At 46.7% G+C, this 14,039-nt stretch overlaps 1 protein-coding gene across 3 annotated transcripts in view; it reads left to right on the top strand.

The window, feature by feature from the left end:
* The window catches only part of LOC143028531 (uncharacterized), a 389,399-nt gene that overhangs the window by 47,689 nt on the left and 327,671 nt on the right, over nt 1–14,039 (top strand). The window lies entirely within an intron of this gene.

The raw sequence follows: 14,039 nt of genomic DNA, 5'->3' as shown, positions 1-14,039 counted from the left end.
CTCTTCCTTCCTCTCCCTCCTCTTTCCATCTCTTCTCTCTCCCGTTAAAGGTTCTTGAACCCCTCGATTACCGAAGGGGTGTTCGACGGGGATGAATGGAATAGCTGGGTGAGAAGGAGATGAACTCGAACTCTTAAAATGTGGACGGAAGGCGTTCATCACTTTAATCACCCACGGGGGTGCCGCCGTAGACAGAGTAAAATATATAAATTCATTTTGCCCCCCCAAAATCCCAGCGCTTCTATCCGTGGGTATAATATGTCCAATAGGTGAACATGAAGATGTGGCAGAGGAGAGAGAGAGAGAGAGACCGTGGACGTTTATATGAGTGACTCGTAGATTATTCTCCAGATGTAAAGGAACATCGAGTGGCTCTGGTCCATAGGGGTGCCACGGGAGTCCTTACCGCATTGGCTGTATGGAAAATACATCCAGCCAGTACCCGGGAACGGAGGGCAATATGCGGCTCTGTGGGCTGCTTGATTCTGACCCTCTCCTCCTCCTCCTCCTCCTCCTCCTCCTCCTCCTCCTCCTCCTCCTCCTTCCCCACGTTCCCCTTTTCCCCCTCACTCGGCGAGCGTTTAACCCCTCTTGTAACGCCCTCCCCCCTCCTTTCCCCTCCTTTCCCCTCTTCTCCCCTCCCCTCCTCTCCCCCTCCTCTCCCTTTCTTTAGTGCCCACTCACCCTTTTTAATCCTCTCCCTGCGTGGGGGGAATAGGGAGACGTCCCTTCAACTGAATAGAATCGCCCGGGCGAGTCGTGTACGTCATTTGCAATGACAGTGCTAATTAAGAGGGAGTTAATGTGCATCGGGGTTCCTCGCCTTGACTGAAAGAAATCGCCTGACGGCCCGGAGAACGAATGTACAAGTCATCCTCAATATTTGCAATCGTTTTTTTTTTTTTTTTTTTTTCGATCCTGTACGTGCTGCCGGTGATCGCCATTTGCCCGGACTATGCAAGCACAGAGGGCAAAGGTGACGGGATCGGCTTCAGAGAAGCCCCTCACCTGAACCACACTAGGGTGCCTGCTTGTTGATGACGTCACGCTATGAATGAGGTCAGGCGGGGTCGTGACCTTGTATGGCATCGTCTTTTTCGTCGCAACTTCGTCCGGGTTGTTGTCTCTAATGCGCCGGGGACTTCCTTCAGCTGAATAAAGTCGCCAGGCAGTGGTCTGAATAGATGTTTAACTCCCAGATTCGTGATATGCATAACATATTCTTCATATTCTTCCTTTTCTTCCCGTTGTTTTGATTTCTTTACCTTGTACTTTTTTTTTTTTTTTTTTTTTTTTTTTTTTTTTTTTTTTTTTTTTTTTTTTTTTTTTTTTTTTTTTTTTTTTTTTTTTACACCTCTTTTGTTTAATCTTTTCGTGTATCCACCTCTCTCCATACTTAAAGGGTGCGGGAGGGAAGAGATAAGAAAGGTTCTTCGTCTTAGAGTGCTGCATGGACCTCGTGCACGAGGAAGGGTCACCCTTCTGTAGTGCCAAGGGTGACCCGGCACTCCTCCGCGAAGTCAGAACTCGCTCGAGAATTAGTGACGTCGTGTAGAGCGAATTCAAGGCACCAAATAAAGTGACCCCGAGGGTGGTGGGTTTTATCGTGTGTGTACGTGTGTGTGTATGTGTGTGTGTACCTACGTACGTGTGTGTGCGTGCCTTGGCCCCTCTCCGACCCCAGCCTCGTGAGAGTATTAAAAATTGTTTTATGAAGGTATGAATACACTTGCATTGCCTCCGTGCATTACAGAAGACCCTACACGATGAGTGGTGCATGAAAGTACACATGCGCAAGACGCTTGGACATAATGCATTCTTTTCTGTGCATGAGAATTTGTGTGTTGTGTGAGTGTGTGTGTGTGTGTGTGTGTGCGTGCGCGCGCGAACGAGCGAGCATTACTGTGACCGTAGGAGGTTGTTGCAAATAGCCAAATATTGCATGACTGGACATTGATCCACGGCGAGGAAAGCCGCCAGCCAACGCCGCCCTCGCCACTGCCACCGCCGCCACCACAGCCACGAATTAGGGGCACCGACGGAGTACAAACTCCGTCACTCGCCCGTGTCCTCTTAAAACGCACTTGCGCGCACACGTACACACACACACACACACACACACACACACACACACACACACACACACACACACACACACACAACTCTCTCTTTCTCTCTCTCTCTTTCTCTCTCTCTCCCTTCTCTATCTCTCTTACACTTTCACACACTCCCCCTCTCTCCCCCTTCTCTCTCTCTCTCTCTCTCTCCACCCCCTGTGTCTGCCTCGCACTCGCATGATTTTATTGTTGGAATTTCGCCACCGCCCTCCTTCAAGGATACAAGCATCCTTTGGCGGGCCATGGTAGCCTGTGTTTGATGTACGCGTGTAATATCCTGCAGTTGTACATGTGGGCGTCATTCGCATATATTTGTACTAATGCTCGTGCTTGTTTGCAGTACGTATTATCATGACTACGGGCGGGTACTATATTTGCAGCCATCTTATTCAATTAGTCAGCCGGTGTGCCAGTCAGCCAGTCGCCCAGTCAACGAGTCAGTCAGTCAGACAGTTAGCCAATCCGGCAGTCAGACAGTCGCCTAGTCAACGAGTCAAGCATTGTGCCAGTCAGCTAGTCAGGCAGTTAGCCAATCAGGCATTCGTCCAATCAACTAGTCAGTTTGTCAGCTCGTCCCAAATGTTGTTCCTTGGCTCCGCCGCGCCGTTGCGTCGTGCAGGGCGGTCGTCCCTCGTGGCCGTGGCGCCAGCAAATAGGCCCGTGGGTTGTAGTAGTCTTGCTGCATTGATTAGGTGATCTTCATTCAATCTGGTACAACTCCTGTTTATGCATGCCGTTGCTTATTATTTTTTGTACGTGTGTGTGTGTGTGTGTGTATGCTTCAATATACTTGTGTTTACCCTGTGCCTTATATGACTGTTAGTATTGGTATTGTGTGTGTGTGTGTGTGTGTGTGTGTGTGTGTGTGTGTGTGTGTGCATGTGTGTCTTGAAAGAATTCAGTGACTATATAGCTTATGCTAAGTAAAATTTCCAAGTCGATCATGCCAAGGACATGACTGCTCTCTTCAGCATTAAAGAAAAAGAGAGTCGTTCTTCTCAGAAGGACCAAACGATCATCAGAGCCGGACTGCACTCTACCCCCACCTCGATGTTACACAACTCCCTACTAACACAGTAGACTCTCATATAATAACGAGACTACATATGTTGTGTGAATAAGCGCTTGTGCAACTGTTAGACCATGTGCGCATATTGAACAGTTAACATCTACCTGATGATAGGGCCGGTCACTGACCAGAGGGCATGTGCGACGTATTCAGTCTTTCAGTCATCTCAAGTGAATCATGTCTCACCCACACTTTTCCTTTTTTCCCTGTGTGTGTGTGTGTGTGTGTGTGTGTGTAGGGGAAAGAATATTGCAAAAATGCTGTGGGTACAATGGGAACTATGTATTGTTTTGGAGTGTTTGTTTTGTGATTTATGTGTTTGTGTCAGCTTTGGAAAAGAGGGGAGAGAAGGTAGGTTTTAGCCTATTTGTGAATAAAATTTTACGCTATCTCCCCTAATCTCTCTTTCCCATTCTCTCTCACTCTTCCTCTCTCTCCTTCTCTCTCTCTCTCTCTCTCTCTCTCTCTCTCTCTCTCTCTCTCTCTCTGAGAAAGAAAGTGTTCTAGATTTCTAGCTGTTATTATTAGTCCATATGAACTATTATTATTTTCATTCTCTATACCTCTGTAGTAGAACAAATGATGACTTGTGTATAGCTGAGTTATTTCTTTTCGGCACACCTTGGTAAGTCTCGCAAATTCAGTTACAATATTTCCCCTGTAAAGAATTTCCAATTGGTATTGTCATCAAGACTATTAAGTAGATTTGTAGCGTTATTAGGTTAATTCCTTGTAGCTGTAGAGATTACTGGGCCAAGTTAGCTAGCTGTCTGTAACCAGTTTACAGCACAAAACACAAACGTAAATATTTCGCTTGAGAATAAATAATTTGTGTTAAATGAAAGTATTTAGTGTGTATAAACTTGGATATTTTGTTAACCAAAATTAGAATCTATATGTTTTATATATTACCATACCACGTATATTACCATACACGTGTATACAGACAATCCACATAAGCTATGCATAATTCTTGGAATAATAAAATAACCATGGGAATTGTTAATGAAATTAATATTTTTGTTAAGATTTTCATCACCGATAACTCCGTCACAGTGGTTCGATGTAGGCAGCGTGCGGTTAGAGAAGATAGCCCCAGAGGTGTTGAGGAGGAGGAGGAGGAGGAGGAGGGAGGGAGAGGAGGAGCAGAAGGAGAAGTGGTGCTTAAATGGGTTTTAATTGTATGATGTGGGTGTCTGCTTTAGCTTGCCTACCCCTATATAGGGGGGTGAGGGTCTTCGGGATATATACTGAATGTGTGTGTGTGTGCGTGTGTAAGGCACAGATGATGATCCTAGATTGGTATATGTATGTGTGTGTGCACATGGGATATGTATATATATATATATATTTTTTTTTTTCTGGTGAAATCAAGAACACGATTTTTATGCTGTGTATTAGTTTTCACTTCACTAGAAACTGTTACATCGGCACAGGGATTGCCAACCCATTTTCACTTCTCCAATGTATATATATGTTATTATTATGTTCCTAAGTGAGCTAGACTTTCACTAGTATTCGGTTAGAAAGGCATGTTTTACTTTAATTTTATTGATTTGTAATATTTTATTTACAATTTTTTCGTCCGACCGTGTTACGTACTAAAAGGTCAGTCGGCTTGCTTTGTCTTTCCAATCCATTGCGAGTTGGATGCTGTTAGGTAACGGATGTGTTGTGGGGTTGGATTGACTGTGTGAGCAGGAATGAGTGATTGTTCTCTTGTGTTGTGGTGATTAGGTAAGCAATGAGGGTGATGTATATGGGTATGGTTGAGATGAATTATGAATGGTAGAGGTGTATTGACAGCAAGGTGGGAACAGATGTCATGTTTGACAAAAAGGGATGGGGAGGAGGGATGGGGGGCTTGCTGAGTTAGGGATGAGGAGGGAGAGGAGGGATGGGGGGCTTGCTGGGGGTAGGAGTGGGGATGGGGGGTTACTAGGGGAGGGTTGGAAACGTTGGGGATTAAAGACAGATGGAGTCAAGTTGTATACTCACGTAATGAGGCTGAAGAAGGATAGGAGAGGTGGGGTGGGTTGCTTTGGAGTCGAGCGGGAAGGCAAGCTGCTTTGCGAGAATCGGGGACATGGAATGGCAGGGAAGGAAAGGTCATGCGAGAGGAGGAGGAGGAGGTGTGTGGACAGCAGGACGGTGCAGATGAAGACAGAAGGTTGCTTTCGCCCGAGAGGGCAAGTGGCATTCAATCAGTTTTGTGCCCCGCCCCGCGTGAAACCATTTCATGGCCCCGCCACCGCTCCCACCTTTTTCTTGGCACCCCCCGCGTCCAGCACCGTCAGTGCCAGCATCCACCTGCCCACACAAGCTTCTGATCGCATTCCAGTTATGGCGCCACCGATCGTACTGTCGTGTGCCATGGGTATGGCATCTAGCTCCTCCTCTTCCTCTCCTCCTCTTCCTCTTATTTGTCGCACCATACCGTCCCTACGTTAGCCTATTCCTTTCCCACAACCATGTATAATCCCCCCCCCGCCGTTAGCCTCCCCCCGTCCCCCCCCCCTCCCCGCACATTCCCACGGTCCTCCCCCGTCCCCTGTCCTCCCACGGATGAGACTCGTCCTCGCCGGTGTTCGGCAGTGTACACTGTACACTGTACCTAGAGGCGTGTGCGATGTTAATATACATATTATGCTGGTATAGGCTATAGCACCTAGTGTTAAGTGTGTTACGTCTTCTTGTTTCCATGTGATATGTAGTAAAATTATAGTTGAACGCATTAAGTGATACAATGTACTGTATAAATATTGAACTTCGTTCTAGCACACACACACACAACACAACACAACACAACACCAACACACACACACACACACACACACACACCAACACACACACACACACCAACACACACACACACACACACACACACACACACACACACACACACACAATACATACTCTCTCTTTCTTTCTTTCTCGCGCACACTCGCGCGCGCGCGCCTCACACACACACACACACACACACACACACGTAGATTGGGCCATAAATGAGCTCTTGAGCTCATTTGGGAGGGTAGTACATGTCAATCACGAACTCGGCACTTGATCTAAAACTATTGCGAATCACGCAAATTGCCTCCAAACATAGGAAAGCAATATATTAATTGTAGTGGAAGAAATAAAACACATGATACAATATGATGTTCCGTATTTGTGTTGGGGTTTCGGCCACTTTCCCAGAAACTGTATTATTGAGTATAAATGTGTAGTTGTAGCCAATGTATATCACAAGCTTTCTGAGTGCAAAGAATGCTTAGAAAATTGTATTATACTGCGAAAGTGCATAATTCACATTACACAACACATGGCATAGTGTAAATACTACCATGAAGAAAGAGCAAAAATCAGGAAACGAAGGGACTGTAATTGCTAGAAATAAGTGTTGGAAGTTCGATTGTCAATTTAGAAATAAAACACCAAAATTAGAATAATCAAAGAAAAATATAAAAAACTATCAACGCAAGACGTGAAAATAAACTTGAAATTGTAAATAAGGTATAGAAACTGAAATTAAAACATTAAAGACAAAAAAGTGAAAAGATAATACAGGCTGATTTCAAGGAACTGCTTGGGTTCAAGTACTGGTTTTCGTAGCCGCAGTTATCAGTGAAAACCACATATGGATTAGAGGTCCTGTGCACTCCAATGTCACTTTTGTGCTCTTGTGATGAAACTCCCCTGCCTGTTTCACTTTTGTGCTCTTGTGATGAAACTCCCCTGCCTGTTTCACTTTTGTGCTCTTGTGATGAAACTCCCCTGCCTGTTTCACTTTTGTGCTCTTGTGATGAAACTCCCCTGCCTGTTTCACTTTTGTGCTCTTGTGATGAAACTCCCCTGCCTGTTTCACTTTTGTGCTCTTGTGATGAAACTCCCCTGCCTGTTTCACTTTTGTGCTCTTGTGATGAAACTCCCCTGCCTGTTTCACTGATGTATGACCCATACCACCCACGTTCGCGGAATAGTATACCCCGCACTACGTTCATTCATTGCCCGCGTTCCCGTTTTCCTTCTCACCAGATGTTCTCTTTTGATCTAGGTCTGATAACTTTGATGTAATTGCTTTCCATGAATCTGTCCAAGAATTCATGGGCTCTAAAGTGAATTACCGATGGGCATTGGGGGAGTTTCCCAGACTCTGTGTCAGTCTTTGCTTCTATCAACTTCTCTGTTTCCCCAGTATTGGAAATGTACCAAAATAGATAGTAAGAGATGTTTACTGGTTCCGTTATGTAAATGTATTGTGCATATTTCTGGAGAAGGAGAATATACAAGGCTCTGAACAGTGTTAATGATATATAATTCACAGTGGAAAATAACATGGAAGATAATTCAGTTTCTAGGTAATTTAATTCGGAGAGGAGTGAATGTTGCCAATTTCTCGGTGAACCCGGATAATGGGGTTGGTTACTATCTGCTACCTCACAGAGAGAGAACCAAATCAGGAATCATAATAGGTTTCTTCTTGAGAGCCATCGGAATTTACAATGAAAAAAATCGAGTTTGCAGAGAATGCGTTCCAGGGACCAATACCCCTAAAGGAATGCTGGAGAAATTAAGATAGAGGTAGAGACCGATGGAACGCTAGCACATGCGGGTACCTCACTCAAAGGCGGCGGACTTCTTGGACGGATTCATGGAAGAACAAATCATTGGGAAGGAGTTGTTTGTTATTTAGCCAAGGATGCATCCAAGCGGATAGCTGACCCCGGACCGTCGCGACCCAGGGGATCCTTGAGTTGCCAGGGATGACCCGAAGATGGTTTGTTATATAAGCTGCCCTTTGCCTAATTTGGTGGTACAATGTTGTCACTAAGACGCCATCGGAACGTCGTAGAATATACCTAATCCCTTCAAACTTTGGTTTCTCTAATTTAATCCTTTCAGTAGTTGGATACATAAAAATGTCGGCATTTTGGTTTCGTGTATTCAGTGGGGTTTTATTGCACATGTAATTGAAAAGCAATCCACCAATTGTAGTCCGAATAACATAACTAGACTGTTGGGTTGTCTTGAATTACGACATTTTCTTTCTAAGTCTGCGGTACCAGATACCAAGAAAAGGGGGAATGTGTAACCTCAGCGATACCAGTCCGGAACCCCCATGTTAGGGAGTGGTACCCCCCACGTCATCGTGATCATAAGTGTGATACTGCCCAGCGAGGTCCTCTCCGTGCAGGATGCCCTGGGGTGCCCCATGGGAGGTCCTTGTGTAGGAAGCCACCCTGCGAACAGACACGTCCTGGCCAATACCTGTCGGGCGCGGTCGTCGCCCTCACTCGCCCGGCCCGAGGTGTGGCGTGGCGTGGTGTGGGTTGCCTTCTGTTCCAGCCACGGTCTTGTTGGGCAAGCCGGTCCGCTTCGCCGGGCCAAAGCCCGTAGTCAGGAAGGTTGTGCGATGCCGTAGTGCAGACGATGTACGATAACGTTCAGGGCGAATGGGGGCGGGGGGGTTACTGTGATAAGAGTTTCGTTGTCTTCTCGGGTTGTCTTCGGGTACTACGTCAAAACTGAATCGAAGTGGACGTGACTGTTTTTGGTCCCTGGAAATATCTACAGCCCTTTCGAAGTTGGTCCGATGGCATCAAGCACGTAGATATTGGGTTATTAAAGAGAGAGAGAGAAGAAGAAGAAGAAGAAAAAGAAGAAGACCCAAAGGGACCGTGGTAACTTGTTTCTTGCCTATGACATCATCTTGGCCCCCCACTCCCAACTGAGGTGCAGTACCACATGGATCCCGTAAGGAGCTCAGGGGTGACAAGGACAGACCCTCTGCACAGTTCTTGAAAGCCCAAGACAGTTTTCCCGGCTATGAACCGTAGAACCGTGTCGGTTGCTGTTATTCTTGTGCTGTGGACTATCTAATATGTTATTATTATTATTATTTTTTTTTTTAGGGGGTGGTATTTTGTAAGACACCTTCCATTGTGATACCTAGGTCCTCTCTAAATATCTTTTGACCAGGATAGATTTGAACTCTCTTTATACGTAGCGTACCCAAATGACCCTTGTTTCTCTCTCTCTTTTCCTCCTTCCCTACCTCGGTCCCTCTTGCCCCTTCCAATAGATGGGATCCTCTACTCTTTCAACATTTTTGAGGACCGCAGTCATCATGTAAATAGGAAGGGAGGGCGGGATCCTGTGTCACGAACACCACCGCTCTGCCACCAAGGCGGTGCTCTCCCTCCCCATACACCGCGCGAGATACAGTCCCGTCTGCATTGATTTTTCTCGCAGGCCATATTAGACGTGGATGGACAACCTGTCCCCTTCTCCCGCCTCCCTCGTTTATTTCTCTTCGTAATGATGAATATTAATTGGTGCCTCGAGTCCGCGGCCCCCGGTAACAGCCAACGGTCCCTTTCTTCTCCTCCTCGTCCTCATCATCCTTCGCCTCTTCTGCAAGGTTGTTTAGATTGGAGTGAATATTGTTAGAGGCATCTCCGGTCTCCCCTCTCCCCTCCCCTCACTCTCCCCTCACTCTCCCCTCTGTGGTGTCCTGTACTCCCCCACATGACCTACGCGACATTTTGGCTTATAGTATCGTCGTTGCAGTACGTGGGTGGACAAGGAATTGACATATTTTGTAGAAATCGCTTGCCTTCTGTCTCGTGTTACAAACGTGTAGGTTTAGGCCACATATACATGTACCCATATAAATCACAATTCCTGTAAATGCCGAGCCATTTTCTCTGCGAGCTTACATAGGCTACTTTTCGGTATTCAACGGCTGTGTATATGCAGTCGGGTCGGGTCGGCACGGTCACATCTCCTCAGGACCCAACTTGTAACACGTCTAGACCTCAGGTCAACTCAGCGACCTGACCCTCCTAGAAGAACGATAGCACCTTTGCCATAAGAAAGCCAGCAAACCAAACATAACTTGATTCGCAACCTTGGCACCATAGCCCAAATAACATATCCGTATGTTGCACCTCTACCTTCGCCCCACAGGGCGGTGGCGAGGATAAGAATAAGGGTGTTGGGCCTTTCAAAGAAACCTTTCGGCGGACAAGATTAAATTTCTGTGCAATTTAACGTTTTATATTGACACAGATATTGTGTAATGTGTTTTGGATGTGGGAAGCAAGGATTGTAAGGTTGACGGAAATTAGTGAAATGAATAGATAAATCCCCCACAGTTTGTGACAAATCCTAATTTTGTCTAACTTTAATAGATTCGATCCCAAGTTTGCCACATACACCCTCTTTTTCAGTTTGTGTGAAATTTGTAAAGTGTCCTTTTTTTTTTCTTGATCCCCCCCAAAATATTATATATATATATATATATATATATATATATAATTTATGTATATTATATATAAATATATATATATATATATATATATATACATACACACACATACACATACACATATTCTTACCCTCTCACAGTCTTTTCGGACCTTTCCTTCCATCCTACAGTGGATTCTGTCCTCAACTCTCTCTCTCTCTCTCTCACTCTCTCTCTCTCTCTCACACCTTCTCTTTCTCTTTCTTTCTTTCTCGTCTCTCTTTCTTCATTCTACTCTCCTTATCATCCTCTTCGTTTTCCTCTTCACCACACTCCTTATCCTCTTTTTCCTCTTCCAGTTTCACCTCCTCCGCCTGCGTCCACTCTCTCCTTCTCCTCTTTCACCCCTCCTCCTCCTACACTTACTTTTACTCCTCCATCTCTTTGGTTCCACACCTTTCCTTCTCCTCATCCACCACCTACACACACTTCATCCCAACCTCTCCTCTTCCTTCCCATCCTCCTCCTCCTCCTCTTCTCTTCATCATCTTCCTCCTCCTCTATCCTCCCCCTCCTACTCGGTCACTTTCCTCCTGTTCCTCCTCCTCCTCCTCCTCCTCCTCCTGTTCGCACCGTGGTCAAGTGAGCGCGTCGAGCAGCGCGCGCTGGCCGGGGCCCGCTTGAGCTGGAGATCCATCCGACAGGTATTAAGAGGAGGAGGGAGTACGCTGCTGACTGACACGAGATCAGAGTCGCACAACCTCTTTTAGGTGTCTCGCCCAGGACCCTCAGTCTCTCACCGTCGTCGTAGCCATGTTGTCATTGTCGCCTTGCAAGAACGAAGCTGTTTGTCTCGCGCAAGTTAAAAAAAAGGACAGTTATGATTTTTTTTTTATACAGACAATGTGCTCTTTTTTCGTGCAGCGATTTGTAGGCTTTGGGGCTGATTGACGTCACACGATATTATTAAGCATCTGCGGAGTTTCGGGCCTTGGCTTGAACAGGGACTGCGACCCACTGAAAGGGATCTATAATAATTTATTTGTAATCTATAAAAACAATCATGATTTATGTCAGCCCCAAAGTGATGAGAGTTTTCTAGCGTCGTCGTCGTTGTTTTCGCCAGCATCTTTGGAAACATGATGCTCTTGCAAGCCCCGTGACCTGCTGGATGATGACGCCGTCGCCAGAGGCACCCTTTAACTCTTGCCATTGACACCCTTTAACCCCGGCTTGCCTGCCCTGCCGGGTAGCACTTGTACTTTTCTTATGGCTGTCGCCAGCCTGGTGTATTCGCCTCTCCATCCTCCTCTTCCTCATCCTCTTCTTTCTCTTCATCTTCCTTTTCCTTCTCCTCATCTTCCTTTTCCTTCTCCTCCTCTTCCTCCTCCTCTTCATTTTCCTCCTACTCCTCTTCCTTCACTTCCTCCTCCTCTTCCTCATTCTACTCCTCCTCTTCCTCCTCCTCTTCCTCATTCTACTCCTCCTCCTCCTCCTCCTCCACCTCCTCCTCCTCTGGAAGCGAAGTAAGTTGTGCCTTCTCCCGATTAAACACGACGGCCGTGTCTTAGTCCGACGCGTTCTAGTGGCGCAGGTGGTGGTGATTGGTGGCTGAGAGAGAGAGAGAGAGAGAGAGATGGAGAGGTAGGACGGTGGGGTGGGGGCGAGGAGCGAGAGGGGGTAATTGCATTTGATTTATTAGATGCTTGTTCACGGCCCCGCTATCGACCAGGTCATGCCTTTACCTTTTCTGCATAGTTTATCAGATGTCTGTTTTCTCGGCCTTTATGGGGGGGGGGGAAGGGGGCTGGGGGGTAATCTCTGGTAACGGGGTTTGGCGTGCTGACCTAACACTCGTAACACGTCGTAGATGGGGGGGGGTCGTCTTTTCTTTACGTAGTGTGTCCCATGCCCCCCCTCTCCCCCTACCCCCCCCCCCGCCTCGTGACACGTCATATTGCGTGTGTCCGCCCGTCTGTCTGTCTGTCTCTCTGTCTGTCCCTTCTGTTTTTGCTCCGTTGGTGTTGGTCAGGAAGTATCTGGATCAGCCCCTTTCGCTGCGTAGTTTAGGTTTCCCCCCCGGCTGAATAAAATCGCCTGGCGGCAGATTCAAGAAGGAGAAGGGCACATTTGATCGGGACGGGGATACCTTGTCCCCCGGCTGAATAAAATCGCCTGACGGCAAGCAGAACTAGTGAAAGGGCGGCATTGTCCATCGACAGTATCCGCAGGGAAAGAGTGTGAAAAAGCGGTCATATTATTTCAGATCCGTACGTGGTTGCCATGGTGATGCTTAAATGTCGTTAACACACCGCACGGCCGCCGCCAGGTGCCTGGTTCGTGATGGCACGGCGGTGGAGCTATAAATGGCACTGTTTGGTTGGTTTTGCACTGCGTGGGGTTGCACTGATGTAAAACAACGCCGTCAGTCGTGCTGCTCAGGACGACGACGCTGCCGATTTGGCCCAAGATATGACCCCCCACCCCCTCCCCACTCCCCCCCTCACATGAGTCTCGTGTTAGGGTGACGTCACTCTGCCATCTTGATGGTCAGTTGTCACGGCCGATCCTTGCCGGGGAACCTTTGTCCGGCCTTTGACCTTTGCGGGTGTGATTAGTAGACGCCCTCTGGAATTATTGAGTGACGGTAAGGTTGAACTCTTTCACTGCTGCGCAGGGGAGCCGGGGTGGCTGATGCTAAATAAAATCGCTGGGTGGGGGGGGGGCGAGGCGGCAGAACAGATGATGTGCATGTCGTAAGTAGCATTGAAAAGGTAATTGAGGAATGATGGTGGGAATTTGTGAATACACACACACACACACACACATATATATATATATATATATATATATATATATATTGTGTGTGTGTGCACCAAAGGATTGGATCCTGGTCTGTTTATGTTCACCTCAGATTTTGACGACAAAATAGTCTGCCGTTTGCCACATCACCACTTTTTTGAAGTAATATTAATGGAAAGGTTAACCCCAGTAATCCCTGTTAAAATAAAAGTTATGTTATTAGGTACCCTTTGGTGTTGTTTTGTCTACATTTGTCTTGTGTTTCGTCGGATATGTATTCGACCGATCGATTGGTCTGTTGCTGGAGGTCTTCGTATTGAACACAAATCAAACTAAGGCGTAGGTTTAATCTAAAGTAGATAGAGACAATGACGAAGGAAGAGTGGTGGATGGGAGTGGTACTTGGCTTTTGACTCGTGTACCTCCCTTGTTAGGGGGAAAACCCCTCAGTATATAGATAGGAAGAGACATGATCCACGTTGGCGTAGTGAGCATATACAGGACAGGCAGTGGCATTAATTTTTTTTCAGCCTCAGTTGAATAAACACATAATAGGCTACAATGCTTCTGCGTTTATTTTTACCCACGTGTATTATCATGTGTCCCGCCTTGTTAAGGAGTGAAATGTTCCTTCATGGCATGCGTTTGCCCAGTAAAGTATCGGTCCTGTGTGCGTGTTCCTCCTGAATTCGGTGTCCAGCTGGGCAGTAGTGATGAGAAATCATTCCTTCCCTCGGCAGGTTGATGTTTATCTGCTTAATCGCGGCCGTGTGGAGCGCCGGAACACAGGTGTTCTGTGTGT

The sequence above is a fragment of the Oratosquilla oratoria genome, chromosome 9, assembly GCF_046742065.1.
Source record: "Oratosquilla oratoria isolate Oo_2021 chromosome 9, ASM4674206v1, whole genome shotgun sequence".
NCBI classification, from domain to species: domain Eukaryota; kingdom Metazoa; phylum Arthropoda; class Malacostraca; order Stomatopoda; family Squillidae; genus Oratosquilla; species Oratosquilla oratoria.
The sequence above is the reverse complement of the archived record's forward strand: the minus strand, read 5'-3'. Positions and strand labels throughout refer to the sequence as shown.